The sequence below is a fragment of the Protopterus annectens genome, chromosome 4.part0, assembly GCF_019279795.1.
Source record: "Protopterus annectens isolate FY-2018-M chromosome 4.part0, PAN1.0, whole genome shotgun sequence".
NCBI lineage: Eukaryota > Metazoa > Chordata > Ceratodontiformes > Protopteridae > Protopterus > Protopterus annectens.
This window is the reverse complement of record NC_056733.1, coordinates 630,992,622-631,018,500: the sequence shown is the minus strand read 5'-3', so window position 1 is coordinate 631,018,500 and position 25,879 is coordinate 630,992,622. Positions and strand designations below refer to the sequence as shown.

At 43.4% G+C, this 25,879-nt stretch overlaps 1 protein-coding gene across 1 annotated transcript in view; it reads right to left on the bottom strand.

Annotated features, from left to right (window-relative positions):
- Positions 1-25,879, bottom strand: part of ZCCHC8 (zinc finger CCHC-type containing 8) — a 1,340,563-nt gene that overhangs the window by 839,536 nt on the left and 475,148 nt on the right. The window lies entirely within an intron of this gene.

Here is a 25,879-nt window from a genome sequence, read left to right as displayed (position 1 = left end):
TTTCCTGATGTGCAAGCCCTTGGCCAGCCCGATTACCAGACAAAAAATTCCCTTCTCCTAAGGCTGGCAGACGCCCTTAGAAGGTAGTAGCCCCCAGGAAAAACCACAAGCAACATACAAATAAATGGAAACTGTGGGAACAACTCATGCAGAATAATGTTCAAGAGGAGACGTGAGGTTTAAGGAAAGGTAGGGATTGAGCAAATTATGTAATGCTGGACTAATGATCATTAAAAAGAAAGAAAACACATGCCAAGTGTAATGCATGCAATGAAAAAAATGTTAACATGGTTTGTCTCCCTTTGTATTAATGAATGTGTGCCTATGTCAAGTGATAATTTAAAAGTATTGAAAAAAAAATCTCTGAACTGTAGAAAACTGCATCTTAATAAAAAGACCTGCAAGGTAAACACCCAGCAGTCCACCGGTTAGGGAGGAAAACCGAAGCAGACTACTACTGCAGGCAAAAGGAATAAGGAGGAAGGGAAAGAAGACTGCAAGTGTGAATAACCTCAAGCGGCTACATTTATGGTACGTGTACACAGCTGTACTATGTTCTTTGCGTTTCACTACTGCAGTCCTGACTTGTGGAATGATTCCCATAGCTGAGATGAGGATGCAAGGTAGATTATGGAAAAGAGAGGATGTCCTGCAAGATGACAGTGGCAAAGCCTGCTCTAAACTTGGAGAAGGTTGACTAGTGGAGAGTCTGGTAAAGGTATGCAGAAACAACCAGGTAGTAGCTTTCTAAGTGTCTTTGGTAGATGGTCCTTTCAGGAAGGCAGCAGAGGTAGAAGTGGCCCTAGTACAGCCTTCTGGAGGCTTTTTGCCATGATGGTTGTAACAAAAGGAAATACAGTGGGAGATCCCCTTGGAGATGGGCTGTTTGGGGACTGGTTTCCCCTTCAGAACCAATGAAAAAAGACAGAGTTGGTCTGGTTTTCTGAAATATTTAGTTCTGTCAAGATAGTAGTGAAGCTATCTGTGCACATCCAAGGAGTGAAGGATTCTTTCCCCCGGTTCTGCAGCTTGGGGAAGAAGGTGGGTAAGTGTATGCCTTGATTCAAGGATGTGTCCTTGACCATAAAGGATGGATGACTCCCGAGTGATACTTTGGGCGGAACATGAGATATGGTTCCTCTGCCATGAGAGCTTGCAGCTCAGAGACCCTCCTAGCTGAGGTGATAGCCAGTAAAAGGAGTCTTCCAGGTTAAGAATTTCAAATCAGCACAAGCTACCGGCTCAGGGGGTGGGGGGATAGCTTCAATTTCTCTAGAACAAAATTGTGGTCCCATGGAGGTGTGGGTTGTCTCCTGGGAGGTCCGATGTGAACCACTCCCCTAAGGAACTGTTTCATCGGGGGTGGGAAAAGTTAGGACAAAGAGTAAGGATATGGGCTGAAATGACAGAGGCATGACTTTTAATGGAAGAAAAGGATTGGCCTCTGTCTACCAGTGTAGCCAGGTAATCTAAAATGACAGATACTGGCCGAGTTAGTTTTGAGGTCTTGCTGCTGACACTAAATGCAGAATATTTTCTATTTGTCAGAGTATGATTTTCTGGTACTAGGCAGTCTAGCCTCTGACAAGGTTTTGACTGTCTGCTTAGAATGCACTCAGAGTAGTATTTTGGGGAATTACTCAGAGTTTGAGTGTCTGTAGATTGAGATGCACAACCTCCCCTTGTTCCGAGTTAGAAGGTCCACACTCTGAGGTAACTGCCCCGGTTTTTCAATGGTTAAACCTAGCAACAGAGGATACCAGTACTGTATGGACCAGTCTGGGGCTATCAGGATGACAAACTGAGCAAAACCTGGTATCAGTGATAAGTCCAGAACTACTAAATAGGGAATAAGTCAAAAAAATAAATAAAAATAGTTGCTGGAAGCATGAACTTTGGGTATGACCTCTACAAAAAGTTTATACCCAAAGCTTGTAGTTCCAACAACTATTTATTTTTAGTCCATCATTATGACCCTTGGGCCTTCCTCTCTGATTTTTAGGAAGACCCTTGGAAACAGAGAGAGTGCATCTGTTCTCCATCCTGTGGGTTAATCTGCTCCTGGAAAAGAATCTTTTCAGTTGAGCATTTTCTTTGGTGGCAAAGAGGTCCATCTGTGTGGATCCCCACTTCAAGACTATGTTGAGAAATTTTTTTTTGATGCAGATGCCACTCATGGAATCCATCAAGTTTCTGCGGAGAAAACCTGCTAGAGTGTTTTGAACCCTGGGAGGTGCTGTGCCATGAGGTGCAACCCAGAGAATAAGTGAACTCCTGGACCTGTGTCACTAGTCGACAAAGAGAACAAGAGTGGGTGCTCCCTTGCTTATGTACCACATAACTGTGGTTTTCACTGATCTTTGAAAGCTATTAAGTCCTTTTGCACTGCCATCAGTTTCTTCCGATTTATTTGCTTGTGTCTGAACTGATCTTCCCATATGCCCTGAGAATGAAGGTGTTGGAAATGAGCCCCCTGGCTGTCTCTGAAGCATCTGTGGTTAAGTCTGGCCTTGAAGGATGTCCTCCATGCAAATTTCTCCTTGATGCAAGAGATCAGCTGAATTTCTGTCTCCAGGGAATGTGAGTGCTGGTACCACTGGAGCTTCCTCATGTGCAGCCTGGCCAGAGGGATTATGAGGATACAAAATGCCATCCATGTAGCCTAATGCTCTAAGGAACACCCTGGCTGAGAGACAATGTCTCTGCAAAATGTTTTGGAAGTACAGAGTCACGTAGACAACCTTTTCTGGAGGGAGGAAGGCCTTTTAAAGGGAGGAATCCAGAACAGCCCCCCCCCCCCCAAGAAAACTATCCTGTTGGATTGGTCTGTGTTGGATATGTGAAGATTTATGGTGAACCACAAGGAAGTGAAAAAGGTCAGAGTGAAGGTTAGATCCTTGAGATTTGACTAACTCTTGCCTTGAATGAAGCAATTGTCTACATGGGGTAAAATATGGATCCCTCTTGTTCTGCAGAAGGCGATGACAGGAGCTAAACACTTTGTGAAGGCCTTGGGAGCAGCAGACAAATCAAAAGGCAGCGGAGAAAATAGAAAGTGACTGGTATCTGCTCTGAAATGAAAAAAACTTGTGCAAGAAAACTCTATAAGAATGTGCAAAGTAGGCATCTTTTTGGTCTAAGGCATCCATTAAAGTCCGAGGGGCTATCAGGTGAAGTTTTAGAAGAGCCAATATTTTGAATTTTGGTACCAGCAGGGACTGATTTGAGGTTGGACAGGTCTAGAGTAGGGTCAAGAGCCTTCCTTTCTGGGAACCAGGAAGAGCCTGGAGAAGAACCCTGTCCCTATTTAGGGACCTGGTACTGGTCCCACTGAGCCCTGTCAGCACAGGTTGCGAATCTGAGAAAGGGCTTCTACTTTCTGATTCTGTGGAACATACAGGTAACCCATAGTATCTTAATAGCTCTTTGAAAGAGAGCTTGTAACCGTCTGAGAACTTTCAGAACCCACGTGCCTGAAGTAATAAGGGACCAGTTTTCTTTGAACAGGGATAGCCTTCCTCCTATCTTTTCTGGAGGGGGGGGGGGTCAGGGAAAGGAAGAGACATAGCTGCTCTCTACCAGAGACCTGTAGCCTGGAACTTGCCAGTCTGGAGTTTCCTGAGAACCAATGCTTGAGCCTTTGTGACTGCTGCTGCATTTAAGGCCTAACCCTCAGAGACTTCCTCTAGCCACATTTAGACAGAGGGAAAAGATTAGTGTTTAGTGGGAAAATTCCTACTAGACCTAGTAGGCTGCACTTAGAAGAAGTACTTGACAGTTTGTAGTGATTTTCCTTTATCTTACATCTTTTTAGCACAACCTCAGCCTTTGGACGAAAAAGGAAGGAAGTCCTTATCCAGGGGTGAATCTAGGCATTTGTATTTGACACGGTCTGCGAGGTCTCTTCCCCAAGCCAAACATGCCTTCAAATGACAGGCCAGATACAGCAACTTGGCAAGAGGGCCTCCATAGCATCACAGCTGCAGTGCAATGAGTGTCTAGCCACTTGGGAGCTGGAATGGCAAAGGTCCAGCAATTCATTAGAAACGTTCTTTACCTCCAGGGAGGATATCTTTTGCTTCATTTTGTCCAAAATACTTTGTTGGTATTTTATCATATCAAACTGGCAGTTAAGGGGCCTCATGGCTAAGGTAGCAAATCTGTAAACTTTTTTGCCAAACCTATGAAGGGCCCTGCTTTGTCAGTAGATAAAATGTTCCTTGAAGAGTAGGAAGAGGGTGTTTTAAGAGATATTTATGACAGTCCAGCACCCTGTAAAGCCAGCCTGGTTTTCGAGGGGCTGGAGTTAGAGAAGACTGAGTCAGGGAAGAGGCCATAAAAACATCCTCTACCACCTCCAAAACAGGAAGAATAGGTTTGTGTTCTGGGAAGTCAAGGAACTCCCTAACCCTCTTTTTAAATTAGAAATTTGAAGAAAAACACCAAGTAACAAAAAGCACGAAAATGGAGCAGGATACAGGAATAAATAAAATGTATTAAGCGCTTTCATCAAATATTAGGATTGACTTCTTCAGAATACCCAACAGTCAGCAAGACCATCCTTTTATACATACAATTAAGCCATTGATTGAAAACAATTAAATAATTGAATAATTAAGCATACAAATGTTTAAAGACAGACTCCCTTGTTTTCTGAATTGTTTCTTTACCAGTAAATTAAAATATATGCCATTACTTAGTACCACTGTAAAATATGTATATATGTGGTAAATGTGTCCCCTAACACTAAATTACTAACAATGCCAGCTTGTAGGTATAATACAAAACTATCAACTGTTTGTAGAGAAAATATGAACATATGTATAAATCTGTGCAACAAGCACAATACAATAAAATATGTCCAATAAAAACCCAAAATGTCTTGGAGCAATAATTATCAGTGCTATAAAAAACTTGCATAGAAATGAAAAACAAGGTCACAGTGTACACCTCATTAAAATAAAGTCTGCTTTAAGTTTTAAATAACTGGTGAGGGACACCATATCATTCAAACCTGGGCTAGTAGCGGCATTAACTCTGGGTTGCCACATGAGTTCTCTAAATTCAAGGAACCAGTCACTGGGTCCCCCTCTCTCATCCATTACTACCCTTTCCAAAATGATAAACTTGAAATTGTGGTTTGGAAATGTATTAATGAGCTTTGCCAGGGCATTTTTGGTGTTGCCTTTAGTTATATCTTAAGTATGCTGATAAACTCGTGCCCTGAAGGCATTTTTGGTTTTGCCAATATAAAACTCAGGACACTCCTGACATAGCAGCATACACTACCTGTTTACTTGCACAATTACAATTCTGGTTGACTTTTACCCATCCATAACCTTTAATAAAGATTGTCGCACTCTAACTTGTATTTGGCATTGAGTGCAGTGCCCACATTTTGTCATTTTCCCAATACCAGGTTTTGTGATCTTACCACTGGACTCCAAAAGGTTCTTAATGCTGGAATCCTTTTTTTTGTATATTATAACAGGGGAGTCACCTACCTTCTCTCCTATGGTCTCGTCGCTCATAAGAATGAACCAGTTTCTCTGGTATCTGTGTGGTGAAACCCGGTCATGTCCCTATTAATCCACTCGGTTAGATTAAAATCACTGCTTGTATTTAACAAAGGACTCAAATTCTCATGTCTTTGGCTCAGCGTTCCTGTAATTGTGTTTGAAGTGGAAGTCCCAGGTACTGCAACATCATTAGAGTCCATGGCAGTCCTGTTCCCTTTGCGTTTTCGGCTGCCTTGCCCTGGTTGTATGCTGAACAGGGAGTCTTGGGATGAGGAGGTAATATTAAGTAAGATTAATAAGGACATGACCGTGTTTCACCACACGGATACTGGAAACCTCAACCAAGGTACTGTAAGTTCCATTTTAAACAACCTTGAAAAGGATAGTTTGAAAATGAAGAAATTACAAATAGAAAACCAGTACCTTAGGGAATTGCTTGAAAAGGGAACAAGTTCCCAAAGGGTTAAGGTACTGGCGTTTCCCTAAAGGGATTTTAAATGGCTCTGAACTGCATTAAGACTTGGTTTCACTATTTAACCGACAAGGTTGCGAGTTACTAGAAGTTTTAATAAGGGACAATGACAAGAAATTTGAATTGTTGCAAAACTCTGAGTAAACTAGATGCTTTGTTAAAAAATGACATTGATTTTTGTAACAAACATAAGGAGTATAGCGCTGTGTTTTTTAACATAGATATGATTGTTGAGAAAATCAAGGTGAAAGAGTAAAAAACTAGATAGAGATGCCAAAGACTATGAAGCAGGTGTAGCCTACCCATTAGTTTCTAATGGAAACACTAACAATGTACAAATGCATAGCAATGTTAACAATGATGTTTTTGATGAACTTACTGATGACTTGCAACCCAGTGAAGACAACCACCCAGGTCCCATCCCTTTAGGTCAACCCCTAAGGAGATCGGAGAGGATCCAGAAACAAGGTTACACCCACCGGAGATGATCCACTGTGGGTTTCCAGGGGGACCAACACCATTTACCCCAGAGTTTTTCTGGGAGGGGGAAAGGGAGACGGGTGAACTGGCAACAGACAAGACAGGGCAAGTTTTAGACAGCAGCAGTGAGATTTCCATTATTTCTGACGACCATCAGGACTTAAATTATAAATTTTAAAGTAACATAGAAGTTACAAAAGATTGGGCGAACTTGTTTCAGAAAAGGTTACATTTTGTACCCTATAAGAAATTCAACATAAAAAACAATCCTTGACGTCATGCTTTATACTAGAAAGCTAAATCTGAATGTCTATACAAGTAAAACTGGGAATAATTACCAGTTGGGTGCAAAAAAACAAGCACTTATAACTATAACCCCCTACTACATCCCACTTTACAACTATTACAAGGCATTTGCACTAAGGAAATCAGGGATTTAAATAGGGTGAATGACAATAGTAAACTGTACAATTTAACTAAAGAGGAGACTATCCTTCTAGACAGTATTTCTAACAGACAGATCAGAGTCATGAAACCTGACAAGGGGGGGTGGTTTAGTAGTCATGGATCAGGAAAGGTACATTGACTGTATGCTAGAACATCTTCTTGGTGATGGATATGCACAAATATCACGCAACGAATTAAACATCGCATATAGTCATGTAGACATGGTGCTTTCTGATTTTATTTCTTAAAAACCAGATATCTGAAGAACAACTGTTTTTTTGCACACAAACATCCACAGATCCCAATGATATTATGGATCCCAAAAATCCACAAGAATATCTCCCACCCTCCATTAAGGCCCATAGTGGATGCGAAAGGTTCCAAAACTATTAGTACTGCCAAATATTTGGACCAGAAGTTAAAAAACTGTTGTGTCGTTCGGCTTTTCCCGGTTAGGGGTCACCACAGCGGAGTTCCGGTCCGCTAATGATTGGTAGTTGATTTTTAACCAGCCCTGACGCACAATCTTCAACGAAGGTACCCCCATTCACGCATGTCTCCACGCAGAAGATGCTCTAGCTGAGAATCGAACCGGACAGCATCTTACTGTGAGGCGACAACGCTACTCGGAGTTCATTTTCCCATATTATAAAAGATTCTTGGGACTGTCTCAAAAAAAAAAAAAAAAAAAAAAAAAAATCAGACAAGAATTTGACAGTAACATTATTTTTTTTTTAACTATTGACATTAAAGATTTATTTCAATGTCATCCCACATTCGGAAGGCATTGAATTGTTTTATGATTTTTTTGTGCCAACAGACTACATTCTCCCATACCAGGATTCTTACACTTAGGACTTCAATGCAATTAGTCCGGGAAAACAGTTTCCTGATTTTTGAGGGACATCTCTTGAAGCAAAAATCAGGTATTGCTACGGGGGCTGCCTGTGCACCAGCTTTTGCTAATATTGTCCTGACACAATGGGAATTTTCCCAAGTTTCCACATCTGAATGGATGACATACTGTTCATTCTATGGGCGGTACCTAGATGACATCTTTATTTTCTGGAGAGGGGACCAGGAGCAGTTGTCTGAATTCCTACTGTTTCTCAACTCCAGTACTACCTTTCTGGAGTTTACCATGGTAACTCATATTGAATCCATTAGTTACCTGGATGTACAGATTTCCAAGGATCTGGAGAACAACCAGTTTTATTCTAACATCTTCAGCAAACCCACAAACTCAAACACCCTTCTTCATTTTAGGGTTTCAACAACTGCCTCATTTCAACATGGGCTTATTCTTATATAGAACTTACAATTCCCTTTGATACGGGACATATTGGTGAGAAACTGGTTCATTCTTATGAGTGATGAAACCATAGGAGGGAAGGTGGGTGACTCCCCTGTTATAATATACAAAAAGGATTTCAGCATTAAGAACCTTTTGGAGTCCAGTGGCAAGATCACAAAACCTGGTATTGGGAAAATGACAAAATGTGGGCACTGCACTCAATGCAAATACATGTTAGAGTGCGAAAGAATCTTTATTAAAGGTTATGGATGGATAAAAGTCAACCAGAATTGTAATTGTGCAAGTAAACAAGTAGTGTATGCTGCTATATATCTGGCGTGTCCTGGGTTTTATATTGGCAAGACCAAAATAGCCTTCAGGACACGTGTTTATCAGCATACATACAATATAACTAAAGGCAACACCAAAAATGCCCTGGCAAAGCACATTAATACATTTCCAAACCACAATTTCAAGTTTATCATTTTGGAAAGGGTAGTAATGGATGAGAGCGGGGGACCCAGTGACTGGTGGCAACTCAGAGTTAATGCCATTACTAGCCCAGGTTTGATCGATATGGTGTCCCTCACCAGTTACTTAAAATTTAAAGCAGACTTATTATTTTAATGAGGTATACACTACGACCGCAAAACAAAATGAAGCCAGCAACTAAATCGGACCCGATGGAATATTTATTATATTATAACAAATAAAACATCATACAATACAAGACCGGTTTCGGCTGGCAAAAAATAGCACAGCCTTCTTCAGTGATAAAGAATGACAAAAATATGATGCATTTATATATTAACAGAACTACGTCCTATTGGTGTAATTACAATTGCTCATTTAATCCAGGTGTGAATAATGCACCTAATATAGTAATCCATTTCCTTTGTTTTGAGTCAAGCAATGAGTGCCATCCTGTTTTGTTAAATTTATTACCTCTTATTATGTCAATAACTGTAAAAGAGAATTTGGCAGTGGGATGTTTGAGACTGTTTATATAAAGCATTATTTAGCTTTTTGGTTCTAATGTTACTCGTGTTCTGAGACGCGTAAGGTTTGACCAACATAAAAAGAACCACAGCTACATGTTGCGAGATAAATTAACCATTCACTGCTGCAGTTTGCAAAAAATAATATCTGATAAACCCTTGGACAATTTCTACTGGAAAATTCTTTGGTCTTAACAATTCTGTCACAGTTACTGCAATGCCCACATGAAAAACAACCCACCACTTGTTCACCAGTTAATGTAGTTTGAACTAATGATGTATTGTCAGTAGAGAGTGTATGCTTGTAATGGTTAAAATGCGAAGCCAAATTCCTTCCTTTGCGGAATGAAAATGAGCATTTGTCAGATAATACCCCTGATAACTCTGGAATATTGGATAGAATATTCCAATTGGTATTTATGCTGTTCATGAGAAGATTGGTATTCCTAGCATACATAGTGACGAACCTGATTGGCTGTGTGACACTATTATCCTTGATTTTGTATTTCAAAAATTCCTCCCTTGGGGATGTGTTGACCCAATTACTTGCCTTAACATGTCCCATAGGGTAATTAGAAGTTATGTACTCACCATAACGTTCCATCTGAGTAGGTGTATTCATTTGTCTGCAACCTGTGAGTTATGGATCCGATATCGGATCCGAACCGGCATGGTTAACCAGCTATGGATCCAAGCTCTCAGCTCCTCCCCTCACCCATAATGCCCTGCTCTACCCTCATGATCTCAGATAGAGTTTGCCAACAGCAAAAACACCCTGAAAAGGGTAACGCGTCATATGCAGGAAACTGAAAGGCCAGGGGGATAGGAGGGCGGGATGGTTGCAGACAAATGAATACACCTACTCAGATGGAACGTTATGGTGAGTACATAACTTCTAAATCTGAAGTAGGAGATTCATTTGTCTGCAACCTGTGGGACAGAGTCCCCAGCTACCTGAATCTTGGGCGGCCATCATGGAAGGATATTCCGGAGCACCGCGGAGCCAAAGGATGCTCTACCCCTAGATGAAAGATCCAACTTGTAGTGGGAAATAAAAGTATGAGATGAAGCCCACGTGGCTGCTGCACAAATATCATCTAGAGGAATCCTAGCCTTAAAGGCTGCCGAGGTAGAGACTGACCGGGTTGAATGGGCATGTACACCCTCCGGTGCGGGCCTTCCCGAAGCTTGATAAGCCAATAAGATACATTGTGAAATCCAGCGAGATAATGAGACTTTAGAAATTGGTTTGCCCAAATTAAATTTAGCAAAAGAAATGAACAACTGGTCGGATTGCCTATGACCAGCCGTCCTGTTTAGATAGAATCTAAGTTGCCTGTGAACATCTAAGGAGTGAAGCTTGTATTCACCTTTGTTTTCATATTTAGGAAAGAAGAAGGGAGGTTAATGGATTGATTAAGGTTTGCTTCAGAGGCTACCTTAGGAAGAAAGGACGGGTTGGTCCTGAGGTAAACACGGTCCGGATGAAAGACCAAGTAAGGAGGTTTAGCTGATAATGCTTGAAGCTCTGAAACTCTCTTGGCCGAAGTAATGGCTACTAAGAAGGCGGTCTTGAAAGATAAGAATTTCAGATCTACCGTAGCCGGTTCGAGAAGGCGGTCAAGGCCTGGAGAACTAAGGAAAGGTCCCAAGGAGGAACCGCTTGCTTTACAGGGGGCCTGAGAAGAAACGTACCTTTAAGGAAAATCTTACACAACTTGGCCGACATCAGTGGATTGGAGTCATGACCAATGTGATAATGGGAAATTGCCGCAAGTTGTTCTTTGACCGTGGAACTGCTGGCACCATCATTAAAAAGAGTGGTTAAGAAATCAAGCACCAAAGGGAGAGGAACTGTGAAGGGGTTTAGGCCTTGCCGCTCCGCCCACAACGAGAACCGTTTCCACTTGCTGCGGTAGATTTTCCTAGTGATTGGCTTATGAGCTGCCACCAGGATGGCCTCAACAGGGGACGAAATACCGGGAGTCCTGATCAAGAGTGGAACTGGAGCAGCCAAGCGGTCAGCTTCAGGTTGTCCAGGTTCGGAGGAGATAGGTGGGATGGATGAGATATCAGATCCGGAATGGGATCTAGAATCCAAGGAGGATTCACAGAGTGAGACCTTAGGAAGGGGAACCAGATCTGTCGAGGCCAAAACGGAGCAATGAGAATCATTCTGCACCCCAACAGAGAGGCTTTCTGAAGAACTTAGAGCATCAGAGGCAAGGGGGGATAAGCATAAAGAAGACCGGGTGGCCAAGCATGCACCAGAGCGTTTCTTGGGGAACCTCCGGGAGGAAGTATCAGAGCGAAAAAACTGTCGCACTTGGTGATTGAGGGAGAGGCAAAAAGATCGCAACAAGGAGTTCCCCACCGTGCGAAAATGCGTTCCGCTACCTGAGTATTGAGAGACCACTCGTAAGGGGTGAGAATGGTGCGACTGAGTTTGTCCGCCAGGATGTTGGACCGAACCGGAATATGCGTTGCTATGAGAAAGCGGTTGGTGGAGATTGCCCATTCCCAAACTCTCATGGCTTCTCGACAAAGAGGGTAAGACCTGGTTCATCCTTGCTTGCTGATATACCAGACAACAGACATGTTGTCCGATTGAATCGCAATTGTTCCCAAGGGAAGAAAGGCCTGAAGTGCTAGCAACGCTAAGAGCACTGCTCTCATCTCTAGAACGTTGATATGCAGTAAGGTCTCTGAATCGTTCCACGTGCCTTGGATGGTCCGGCCTGCAAAATGCCCCCCCCCCCACCTGAGGCGGGAGGCATCCGTAGTCACCGTGGCGAGAGGGGGAGAAGCACAAAATGGACGGCCTCCGTGGAGATCTGGAGAGTGTAGCCACCACAGGAGGGACCGCTTGCAAGCCTTGCTGATCGCAATGGGATGATGCATAGGAAGAGCAAGATACGACCACTGGACTAGGAGTGTCCATTGGAGGATGCGCATATTGAACCTGGCGAGAGGAAGAAGCGCTATAGCAGCCGCCATGGATCCTAGAGCCCTCAGGACCAACTCCGCCGGAACTGAGCTTGAGTGGAGAATGGCCCGCACCTGGAGTTGCAGATTTTGAACTCTGTCCGCAGTGAGAAAGGCTATTAATCTCCTTGTGTCTAACCTGGCACCTATAAAATCTATGAACTGCGTGGGTGCTAGGTTGGATTTTTTTGTGTTTATTGTGATGCCCAGATGGGGAGCAAGATGGAGAAAGGAGTCTCGCGCCAATAGTAGTAGATGCCTTGTTGGGGCGGTGAGGAGCCAGTCGTCCAGGTAGGGAAAGACCTGTACCCCCTGAAGCCTCAGGTGGGCCGCTACCACTGCTAATACTTTGGTGAACACCCTGGGGGCTGTGGTGAGACCAAAGGGAAGGAACCGGAACTGGTAGTGACTGGCTCCCAGCCGGAAGCGGAGAAACCTCCTGGAGCGCCTGTCCATTAGTATGTGGTAGTACGCATCCTTGAGGTCTATGGAGCACATCCAGTGATTTTCTCCCAGAAGGGGGAGAATAGACTGCAGCGTGACCATTCGGAACTTCTCCTTGGGAACTGCCAGGTTCAAGAGTGAAAGGTCAAAAATTGGTCTTAGATCCCCCGTCTTTTTTGGCACTAAAAAGAACCTGGAGTAGAACCCTGATCCGATCTAGTCTGGGGGGACGGGCTGGATGGCTCTTTTCTTTAGCAGATGGCCAATTTCTGCCAAAGCGGCCTCCCACTGACTGGGTGGAACGTCGGGGAGGGACTTCAAATTTGGCAAGTGAAGAAAGGGGATACGGTATCCTCTGGATATAATCTGGAGAACCCAGCGGTCTGATGTTATGGACTCCCATGCCGCTAGGTGCTCCGTAAAACGTCCCCCGACTGCCTCCAGAGTGGAGCAGCCGGGCAACCCCTCAGGGCTGCTGCGCGGGCCGTTCAGAGAAGGGTTCTCTGGACCCGAAGTTCCTGGGAGCCCCTCTGCCCCTAGGGCGGCGTCCTCCCTGTCCTCCTCTGCCATGGAAGGACTGGTTGTCCGGAGCAGGCTGGGATTGCTGCGACTTCCGGAACCACATCTTCTTCTGACCCTTTTGGTTCCTAGAATAGGGCCTCTGGGGTGCAGAGAAGTGGATTCCGACGGCAGACAGCGTCTTCCCGTCCTTCTCGCTCTGGGTCAAAGTGTCACGAACAGTTTTGCCAAAGATGGCAGAACCATCGAAGGGGGCGTTCGCAAATGACACCTTGAAGGGCTCTGAGAAATTGCAATGACGGAGCCAGGCCTGACGTCTAGTAACTAGGCCTGCCCCTGCGGCTCTAGCGGCACCTTCCGTAGCATGGGAGAGTAGCCGCATAGAGGTATTGGTGACGGACCTGGGAGTGGCCATGCGGGTGGAGTGCAGCACTTTGTCCTCCTCCGACATGGACTCTGGGGGGGGGGGGGATGCAGCGTATTCTTTAATAAGATCGCGCTGCATCCTAATCACGTGTGCCAGATAGTTCAGCGCCCTTACAGAGAAGGTCGCTGAACTAAACATCCGCTTCCCCAAGCGGTCCATCATCCGAGACTCCTTGCTCGGGGGGATGGACTGAGGGACTCTCCTGAGCAAGTTCCCTCTTGGTGGCCGCCGTCAACATGGCATCTACTGGAGGCCCCCTACTCCAATGGGCACGGTCAGCCGGGGGACAGAATACGGTCGGGCCTTTTAGGGATTGGCTCCACGGTGTCCGGTTCCTTCCACGCCCTGGTGGTAATGAGGTCCACCAGGGGGTCGGCAGGAGGGGACACCCAAGAGGTAGACGGGCCCGCTTCAAATGCCTCCAAGAACACAAACTCGTCCGAGGAAGACTTGGGGGCAGACCACCCCCCCCACCTTATGCAGAGCATTTCCATGTCGTCTCCAAATGAGACATCCTCGGGGGGTGACCGTGGGGAGCCTTCCCCTTCCTCCAAATCCGTGTCTTCTGTGAGAGACTCGGGGGAGTCAATGTGCCTCCTTTTGCACGTATGTTTGCAGGGAACATCCTCCGGGGGGCTGTCAGAGGACTCCTCGCAAACAGTAACCTGTTCCAGGGGAACAGCTTGGGGCACAGGAGCGGGCTGTCCCAAGGGCCGGATGGTAGAAGCCTGACCCAGTGCAGAGGGAGCGCGGGACGGAGCCGAAGCAAGTGCCGGGGGTCCGGAGACCCTCAACAGGGCCCTCTCCACTACATCAAAAGCCGAAGGGGAGCCGACCTCGACCAAAGGATCCGACAATACACTCCCCCTCGGATCAGAGGAGTGGATCGGAGCCGGCGCCGAAGCGCTCTGATCCGAAGGGACAGCGCGCTCCGACACAGACGGCGCCGAAGGAGCACTGATCCCCCCGGATCCGAAGCTCGGATCCAGGCTCCGAGAGGTCGGATCCGAAGTACCAAGTACTATCGGCGCCGACCCACCCCGCTGCTCGGCTCCAACTGCTCCGAACCCGGGTAGCGGGTCGGAGAAGGAGCAATTGGCTTGAAAAAAGGGGTCGAGCTCCCCCCAGAGGGGGGGGGGGAGGCAAGAGCACTCCCATCTGCATCTGGGCCTGGATGAACCTTCTCATCATCCGGTCCAGATCAGCGTCTGACAGGCTATAAGTTGATCTCGACGAGGCTACTGAGGTAGGCCTTGAGTGCCTCCTCAATAGCCTCGACGGAGATCGGGTCTCCTCCTCCTCCTCAGGTCCCGGTGAAAAACACACTGGAGACCGGAGCCGAGGAGGGGGAGAGCCAGCAGACAAGGAGGCCGGAGGAGAAGCCCGTTTGGCTGGCGGGGCCGAAACAGAGGTCTCGGCCCGCCGCTTATGGTGCTTCTCCCTCCGGTCCTTCTTTCTAGCTTCCCTCTCCTCCGAACCACTACAGGGAGGTTGAGTCCCAGGAGGAGGAGAGGGAGCCGGAGAGGAGACAACCGTAGAAACGGTTACCCCCGAAGGAGCGGAGGCCGGAGCAGAGTCCAGTGGTAAAAGACCCGCCAAGACAAGCTTGGACCTCCGCTCCTTCAATGCCCTGGGGTTGAACCCTGCACAAATGGAACATCCAGAAGTGAGGTGTTCAAGCCCAAGGCATCTAACACACCGAGTGTGGCCATCAGCCGGGGAAAGCTTATGGCCACACTCGGAGCACTTGGAGAACACAGCTTTGGGTTGTTCAGACATCCCAAATGCAAAAAGGTTACTTAAACTAGAGTTAAAGCAAAGTAACAAAACCACTCAACAGGCCCAAACACACACTACGCTACCAGCGAGGGGAGGGATAAGTAAAATTAAATTTTAAAACACTAAAAGTATAATTAAGCAATAGGGAAACCTACACTTCCACACAACTTTCACACACAACTTCAAAAATTAGCACTTTAAAGACTAAAAAAAACTGCACTTAGCTGAAGAGCTTAGGAACACAATCTGGTCACCAGCGCGGCAAACGAGATCTGAGGTCATGAGGGTAGAGCAGGGCATTATGGGTGAGGGGAGGAGCTGAAAGCTTGGATCCATAGCTGGTTAACCATGCCGGTTCGGATCCGATATCGGATCCATAACCCACAGGTTGCAGACAAATGAATCTCCTACTTCAGATCCTCTGTTACGAAACCTATTGACAAGATCCTGTCTATCCTGCTCAAAAAACTCTGGCTGGGAGCAAATCCGTTTGGAATGAATAAACTGTGATTTAGGTATGTTTTTGGCAATATGCGGGGGATGAAAGCTGGAGGCGTGAAGGACTGTGTTATATTTAGGATATTTCCTAAATACCTGAGTGGCCAAAGTGTCATCATCTTGTCTTGTTATTAAAACATCAAGAAAAGCAATAGTTTCAACATGATAGTTTACAGTGAACTGTAAACCCCATATATTATCATTGAGATATGAGACAAATTCTGTTTGGTATTCAACATCAGCCCTCCACACCATCCAGCAGTCGTCCAGGTACCTCCTCCACATATCAATTTCTGGGAGGTGGACGTTATGGCGATCATATATGATGCATTCTTCTATATAAGCCATAAAGAGGTCAGCATAAATGGGAGCAAATGAGGCTCCCATGGCCGTACCTTTAACCTGCCAAAAGCATATGTCTTGATAGAAAAAGACATTATGTGTAAGGACCAATTCAACCATACCAACAAGAAAGATGTTGAAATCTTCATCAAAAATGCAGGCAATATTGAGCCAATAAGCTATTGCATTCAACCCCACTTGGTGTGGTATATTCGTGTACAAGGCACTTACATCCAATGTGCATATCAGCCAATCAGGTTCGAGCTGAACATCAGAAATGATCTGTAAAAATTCAGTCTTATCCCGTAGACGGGAACGAACATGTGTCAACAGAGGTTTGAGGTGTTTAGTAAAATACAAGGATAATGGTTCAGTTAAATATCCACGTCCAGAGACAATGGGTCTCCCAGGTGGGTTAGTAGGGTCCTTGTGAATTTTGGGAAGAAAATAAATATATTGATTGGTTGAATCAGAAATAGTTAACTGTTGTAAAGTAAAGGTAGTAATGAGGCCGATATCCCTAGCGCTACAGAGAAAATCATCAATCTGTTTTTTAAATCTGTGTATGGGATTAAAAACCATTTTGACATAGTATTTATCAGATAGCTGCCTCATGGCCTCTATTATAATCCATCCAATTCATGACCACTACTGCCCCACCTTTGTCTGCTGAAATAATAACCAAATCCTTGTTATGTGACAGTTCATCCATAGCTTGTTTTTCTTTGAGAGACAGATTGTTAGACTTGAAACGAAATTCAGAATTATGGAAATGTAAATCTTTGATAACCATGTTCTGAAACAAGTGTACAACAGGATGCATGGGAGGAAGATATTTGGACTTAGAATAAACAAATTTATCCTGGTCTTGGGCACCATCATCAGCACCAAACTGTAATTTGAGATTTAATACTCTACAGAAAGACAAAACATCCTGGACCAACCGGTCCTCAAACAACAAAACCAGGAATAAATGTGAGGCCTTTATTCAGAATGTCCATATGAATTGGAGACGAAACAAAATTAGACAAATTCAAAACATTTGAATTATCATTCCTTATTTCTATGTCACCATTTGTAAAAGACACTGAATGTTTTGGACATTTCTGATGTTTCCTGCCTCCACGTTTGTATTTCCCCCTAAAGGAAAAGAACCCTGGGTTCGTTTGGGAATCGGAGAATCCGATGCCGGCTGCATGTCACTGTCAGTATGTGATGAAACATCATCAGTGGAAGAACCATTGGTATTACATCTGTTGCGTAATATAGACCTGGGCCTCTTTCTTCTGGGTGTCTTAACCAGATGAGAATTAAAATGAACATGTTTGGAGGTGGCACTAAATGGGTTAGCTCCCTGATAATTATTTTCGTCTCGTTTGAATTTCTTAATTTTCCTTGATTTTAACTGTACCTCCAAATTGTTAAGATCATTAGTGACTTAGTGAGATGTTTTTGAAAAAACATTTGCCCTTCGAATTTCTGCACATCATTACTTAAATCCTTAACTGCATTGATTTCTGAATCAATAATTCTGTCATAATATTTGTCTAAAACCTCAACAAAAGACATAGTGGCTTGCTGTTGAATCATAGACCATTGATGAATAAGTTCTTCTTCTGGCTGACCAACATGTGGTTGTGTTCGAATTCTTAACCCCCTGGGAGTGATTCCCTTAGCAATATAAGCTTTGAGAAGTTTTGAATGCCAAACGTTAGATCTTAATTGCTTCAAATGCTTATATAGATTATCAAATGCCAAACCGCAAAGTGTTTCAGGCCCTATAGGGTCAATAGAGGAACTGCCACTTGGGCATACACCAAAGGCACTTAAATCTGCTCTGTCTGCAGATAATCCAGAAACCAAATTAGAGAGATCCATCATATAATAAGGTCAGTAGATAATAATGGCTAAAATTGTATTGCCACGTCACTGAAAGGGAACAATAATAGCTAAAGGGTAAAAAGCTCCTATTGACTGCTACGTTCCCTTGGCAAACAGCCAATGTCCACTATTCAAATGTTAAGGCAAAAAGAACTTATATAAAAATGTGTATTAACTGGATTAAGTAATGAGGGCAAAATATCAATCTCCAACAATATGTTGTCACCAGAGAATATTCCAGAATATAAGGAAGCCAATCCTATTTAATCATAAAATGGTCACTCTGTTAATATCGATTAAGTCCATTGATGACACATTTGTCCTAATGGCTATGAAGCAAAGCCCACCCAACCATGAATACCAGCAATATATATATTGATATTAATTAAAATATAAGTACTTTTTCTGAGCAATAAAGTTCTCCTATATTCTAAATATAATTATCCACATTTGTAAAACAGTATAAACCTAATGTCATAAACTGGACGGAAGGGGAAAGAAAAAAAATGAATCAAGTGACAAAACTTTACCAAAAACACAACCATGAAAATTACAGGTGTAAACAGCATTTAAAAAAACAATTGGACTTACTAAAAATAGCTAATGAAGGCAGTGAAACAGTAACTCCTTATTTCATATAAACCACACTTGCCCTGGTTTCCCAAAATCCAAGGAAAATGTAAGAGCATATGATGAAAAATAATCAACATAAAGAACATGAGAAGATGTTAATATAAATGTTGCCCATAATAGAAAATAAATAATAACTTTCGATATAATGGGCCTATATATAAAAAGACATTTGGTTATGGAATGATGAACCATACATAAAATGAACATATCATAGAGCAGCTGTTAACCTTAATACAACCGTAAAACAGTTTACAGAACAGTCCAAATGAAAACTCTAGAGGTCCTGTAGACAATGTTCACAAACTTGAGCCCGATGAAAAAGTGCATTTACATCAATCGGCAGCTTGCTGCATGCAGTATCTGGTCCAAACACTCCAAAAAAAGGTCTCAAACACAGATATACTGATAGTATACACAAAAATACAAGTCTCAAATGTTCCAATTCACAGAATGATAAAACCCGTAGTTAGACGGAGGCCCTTAAATCCGAAAGTTGGATTTCTAAGTGCTTAGACGAACCAGGAACTCAATGAATAAACTGTTGGCCCAAATTTAATAAAAGAGGATGGCACTCGCTGCTTGACTCAAAAGAAAGGAAATGGATTACTATATTAGGTGCATTATTCACACCTGGATTAAATGAGCAATTGTAATTGCACCAATAGGACGTAGTTCTGTTAATATATAAATGCATCATATTTTTGTCATTCTTTATCACTGAAGAAGGCTGTGCTATTTTTTGCCAGCCGAAACCGGTCTTGTATTGTATGATGTTTTGTTATAATATAATAAATATTCCATCGGGTCCGATTTAGTTGCTGGCTTCATTTTGTTTTGTGGTCTTGTTCTGCAGTTGCCGTGCAACTTTACCCACGCGCAGGAAAAAGTTTTTTTGATTGGTTACCTTGCTTCTCTCTTCCTGCTGGGGGCCGTGGATCCGATGTTGGCTGCATGTTTCTTCAGCAGCCTGTTTTGTCTAATAATTTTGTGTTCTACGTTCTAGTATTTGGGCCAACGGTTTATTCACGGAGTTCCTGGTTCTTCTAAGCAATTTGGTGCCTTCGTTTAGTCTTTGAGAAGGATTTGGGACAGTTTATGTGGATTCTTGATGTTTTTGGCGGATATGTGACCTGCTTGGTTTGGTTTGGCATTTTCCATACACGCCATCGGATAATATTTTGAGGCTATTGGCTGACATGCGATTTATTGGTCGGGCGTTTTCAACACTAATTACCAGGTGAAAAACACTCCTTTTCATTAGACTTTGTCACTGTGTTTCAAGAGCAACTTGGTATATGATTTTTCTGCCACTGTTAACTATGAGCATATGGTCTTTCGCAAATTAGTTGTGCACTTAGAAATCCAACTTTCGGATTTAAGGGCCTCCGTCTAACTACGGGTTTTATCATTCTGTGAACTGGAACATTTGAGACTTGTATTTTTGTGTATACTATCAGTATATCTATGTGTTTGAGACCTTTTTTGGAGTGTTTGGACCAGATACTGCATGCAGCAAGCTGCCGATTGACGTAAATGCACTTTCATCGGGCTCAAGTTTGTGAACACTGTCTACAGGACCTCTAGAGTTTTTTCATTTGGACTGTTCTGTAAACTGTTTTACGGTTGTATTAAGGTTAACAGCTGCTCTACGATATGTTCATTTATGTATGGTTCATCATTCCATAGCCAAATGTCTTTTTATATATAGGCCCATTATATCGAAAGTTATTATTTATTTTCTATTATGGGCAACATTTATATTAACATCTTCTCATGTTCTTTATGTTGATTATTTTTCATCATATGCTCTTATATTTTCCTTAGATTTTGGGAAACCAGGGCAAGTGTGGTTTATATGAAATAAGGAGTTACTGTTTCACTGCCTTCATTAGCTATTTTTAGTAAGTCCAATTGGTTTTTTAAATGCCGTTTACACCTGTAATTTTCATGGTTGTGTTTTTGGTATAGTTTTGTCACTTGATTCATTTTTTCTTTCCCCTTCCGTCCAGTTTATGACATCAGGTTTATACCGTTTTACAAATGTGGATAATTATATTTAGAATACAAGTGAACTTTATTGCTCAGAAAAAGTACTTATATTTTAATTAATATCAATATCAATATATATTGCTGGTATTCATGGTTGGGTGGGCTTTGCTTCATAGCCATTAGGACAAATGTATCATTATCAGTGGACGATCAATATTAACAGAGTGACCATTTTGTGATTAAATAGGGTTGGCTTCCTTATATTCTGGAATATTCTCTGGTGACAACATATTGTTGGAGATTGATATTTTGCCCTCATTACTTAATCCAGTTAATATACATTTTTTATATAAGTTCTTTTTGCCTTAACATTTGAATAGTGGACATTGGCTGTTTGCCAAGGGAAAGTAGCAGTCAATAGGAGCTTTTTACCCTTTAGCTATTATTGTTCCCTTTCAGTGACGTGGCAATACAATTTTAGCCATTATTGTCTACTGACCTTATTATATGATGGATCTCTCTAATTTGGTTTCTGGATTATCTGCAGACAGAGCAGATTTAAGTGCCTTTGGTGTATGCCCAAGTGGCAGTTCCTCTATTGACCCTATAGGGCCTGAAACACTTTGCGGTTTGGCATTTGATAATCTATACAAGCATTTGAAGCAATTAAGATCTAACGTTTGGCATTCAAAACTTCTCAAAGCTTATATTGCTAAGGGAATCACTCCCAGGGGGTTAAGAATTCAAACACAACCACATGTTGGTCAGCCAGATGAAGAACTTATTCATCAATGGTCTATGATTCAACAGCAAGCCACTATGTCTTTTAAGGCTTTAGACAAATATTATGACAGAATTATTGATTCAGAAATCCGTCCGTACGCCATGCTGATGCAGAGTCTCTTTTGTAAGGCAGAACTGAAGCAGGTTGATGCTTCCAAAGAAAGCTGCCGGCACTAGATTGCTAGTCAGACAACAGAGGTCTGCTGAGCAACTCCGTACCAGACATACAAACTGAAAGCCAATGACTGTGTAGAAGTTGAGGGACCTGACACAGCATGTAAGACTAAGAGTCTCGATGCGCCACCACCTCCTTCACAGAAGGGGCTGTGAAACGGCCTTAACTTTCTCAGCAATGAGCCTTGGGGGACAGTCAGACAGTGAATGGCTGTTGCGAGAGGCCTTAAGCTTGGGTCATTTTTTCTCTGTCCTCCTTACGCTTAGGGAGGTCGACCTTAGGACAACCGGTGGAAGCAATCGTTCGATGCAAAGAGAATGGCAGCCTATGATGCCTAGCTAAGAATTCTGCTCCATACCTTATAGTTCTAGAATTGAAATGAGTGCAAAAATGACAATTAGGGACATCGTGATCTGGGCCTAGACAGGTGACAAAGTATGAAAATCATGGTGTGGGATTTGATTACCACAGCAGAGACTTAACTTTACCTGACATGACTTATAGCAAGAAAGAGTTCCGCAATGGGATACTTAGCTTTAGAGGATTTCTCTGTGGTGCATACCGACCAATGCACTGAAACACTTTTTGCTGTTAGAGCCCAAGGCAGACCGATGTCATTGTGTCAGCTGGCTCCCTTTACACCAAAGCATACAGACATTAAAGTAGGGTGTCCGCCAGTCTCAGAAGGCCACAGTTTTTTTACTCTGGTAGGGGTTTTACAGCAGAAAATCCCACAAGTCAGGGCTGCAACATGAAGATAATCATTCTTAACCCATGCTGACAGAGCAAATGGACTTCTGGATATCAAACTACAGCAGTACATGTCCGTCAAGAGGAGCAGATCTTGCACCTTAACCCCTCAGTTTAGCTACAACTGAGTATAAAGGAGACAAAACATAGAAAACTAACCACACACTTGTCCAGCTTAAAAATAAACTAGCATCTGCAGGATACAAAAACTATCCAGACAGGTGGAGGTGAGCCAGTACAAAGCTCTCAGTGTGGACTTTCTCCTTGCAGATGACTTAAGATGATTATCTGCATCTAACAATTGACTTCAGAGGCCTTCTGCAACAGAAAACCTCTGGAAAGAATCCTAAGTGTTAAGAATGTTTAGAGACAAATCCATATAAATGAAAGTTATGTGCCCGCCTTAACTCTAGATCTGTGTTGTCTTGGTCCATCCGGCTTAACAGAGGTGTTATTGGAAAAAAACCTAAACACTTTTTTCAAGAGCTTGGATCCATATATCTCTGGCTCCTTCCCTACCCATAATTCTTAGTCACCTAAATTACATCAGATCTCATTTGCTGCCTGATCTAAAGATATGTGTAGACCACACAACAGAATATCAAAGTATGTTACCACAGTAGCACACCAGTGAAAAAAAGGTTCTCAGGATAAACCAGTATAAAACTTACTAAAACCAGAAAAAAAATCTTCTCAATAAATCTTCTCTAGCTTGTAGAAAAGCCTTTACAGAGTACACCCTTTTTATACACCTCTCACTTTCGTTACACAATTATTCAATTAAAATATTAATAAAATTATCGTCTCTTAAAGAGACTTTACATACAGCATCTCCAAGTAAACTCTTTATTGGGTCCCTTGGGGAATAAAGTGCCATACTTCATAATAACTGATTCTTTCTTCCTTAAAAGTATTTTTTTATGGTATCTGAAGTACCAGATGCACAAACCATTTGCTCCAATAACGTAACCTGTAGCCCCTTAGGTTCACCATCATGACATGCATTGAAGTGTTCTGCCACAGGGCTAAACTTTTTTTTTCCTTACATCTCTAACATGTTTTTTTATTTTAGTAGAGAGACTTCTCTAACTCTTCCCAACATATAATTATTTCACTACTACACCCATATGCCCCTTTAGTTTCAAATTTCTTCCAATTAATATTTGAGAAATTAGTTACCACATACTGGCATATGGTACATCTACTACAAGGAAAATAACAGTACAGTTGTGTACACTTGACATAAATGTAGCTGTTAGAGTATATTCACTGTTGCTGTCATCACATTTGGGGTTATCGCTTCCAGGATAGCCCTTGGCTGGCCAGAATACCAGAGACTTGGTATTTCTGTGTAGTTTGCTGTTGCTCGAGGATTGGATATCAGGTCGTCAGTAGTATACAGCAAGGCAACTGACACTATTACATCAGTTTTTCTTGCCCTAACCTGTCAGGAGCCCCCAAAGTAGGAGGCCAGGTTCTAGTGGAAAAACCCCACCAGTGGAAAATACCAATATGTCCTCTGTAAGGAAAGGACAACAACAAGGAAGAATGGTAATAAAAGCAGAAAGAGAAGAAAGGGGGATGGAGGAAGGGAAACCACGACTGCAACACTGAATACATGTGAACATCTACATTTATGGTAAGTGTACAGAACTGTACTATGTTCAGGTTTCACTGTTGCAGTCACCACATTTGGGTTGATTCCCAAAGCTGAGGAAATGGGTGGAGGCAGTAAAGGAAACAGAGGGCTGGCTAGGATGCTCTGCAAGACTGCAGAGGCAAAACCTGCCCTGGATTTGGAGAAGAGGCAGGTGGTAATTGCTTGGAAAAAGTGTGAACAGATGTCCAGGTGGCAGCCTCCAGGACATCCTTGGTGGGGGCTCCTCTGAGGAAAGCCGCAGAGGTGGAGGCTGCTCTGGTGGAGTGTGTCCTGACCCCCTCGAGGGGAGGCTTTCCATGCTGTTTGTAGCAGAAATGGATGCAGTTTTGCTATCCATTTGAAAATGGTTTGCTTGGAGATGGAGATGGCTTTGCCTTCTGCCCCTGCAGCAAAGCTAACCAGCAATTAATCAGACTTTCTGAAGGATTTAATCCTGTCCAGATAGAATCTGAGCAGTCTGTGAACATCTAGAGAGTGAAGAATCCTTTTCCCCTTGTTCTGGGGATTAGGAAAGAAGGTGGGCAAATGAATGGATTGGTTGAGAGCCACACTGGACAACCCCTTGGGCATGAAGGATGGGTTAGTTCTGAGGGATACCCTGTCTGCATGGATGATGATTAAGGGTTTCACAGCCAATAGTGTTTGCAGCTCAGAGACTCTAAGGCTGAAGTGATGGACAGAAGGAATGCCGTCTTCCAGGAGATAAATTTTAGCTCTGCAGAAGAAGCTGGTTCGAAAGGAGGCAGGGAGAGTTTTTCCAAGATAAAGTTAAGGTCCCAAGCTGGTGTTGGTGCCCTTCTGGGGGGGGGGGGGGGTTCAAGTTGCTAGCCCATCTTAGGAATGGATTGATCAAAGGGTGTGAGAAAAGGGGTTGCTCGGTGGGAAAATGAACAGAAATAGCAGAGGCATGATTTTTTATACGAGAGAGAGAGAGAGAGAGAGAGAGAGAAAGACAGACCACTGTGTAGTTGGCTAGCGAAGTAATCCAGGATGAGAGGGATGGAGGGCTGTGCCGTATTGGCCCCCTTAGCCTGCATCCAGGTGCAGAACCTTTTTCATTTATCTGCATTGGTGCTAGGACATCTGGCCTCACGGATAACATCCAGAACTTGTTTACTGAGGATGGCAGGTTAGTTCTGGGTTAGGGAATAAGCCAAGCTGCTAAACTGAGCATCTGCAAATTGGGGATGCATGAATTCCCCTTCCCTCTGGGTCAGGAGGTTTGGAATCTGAGGAAGATGTCATGGAGGCAGCGGGGGACAGGCTGCGCAGCAAGGGGTACCAGTGTTGTCGGGGTCAGTCTGGAGCTAAAAGATTGGTCCTTGTTTTTTCCTCCCTTATTTTGAGCGGTACCCTGGGGATGAGAAGAAAGGCATAGACCAAGAGACTGACCCGGGGAAGGACAGGGCATCTACTTTCCAGGACATGCAGTGATGCTCCCTGGTGCAGAATTCGCTGAGCTGATGGTTGGTGTGGGAGACAAACAGGTCAAAATTCGGGGTTCCCCACTTCTGAGTTATTAGGGTGAAGGTACTTCTGTTGAGCTGCCACTTGTGTGGGTCCAGAAGGTTTCTGCTTAATTGGTCTGCCAGGGAGTTGAGAGGGCCTGGTAGGAATTGTGCTAACAGGTACAGTTGCATAGAAGAGGCTGTGAGCCAAATGGTCATGGCCAGCCTACATAGATGGTAGGAGTAGGTCCCTCCCTGCTTGTTGATGAAGCACATCACACTGGTGTTGTCTTTTTTGATCAGGAGAACCCCTGGAGAGAGAAGGGTTTTGAAAGCTATCAAGGCAGGCTAAACAG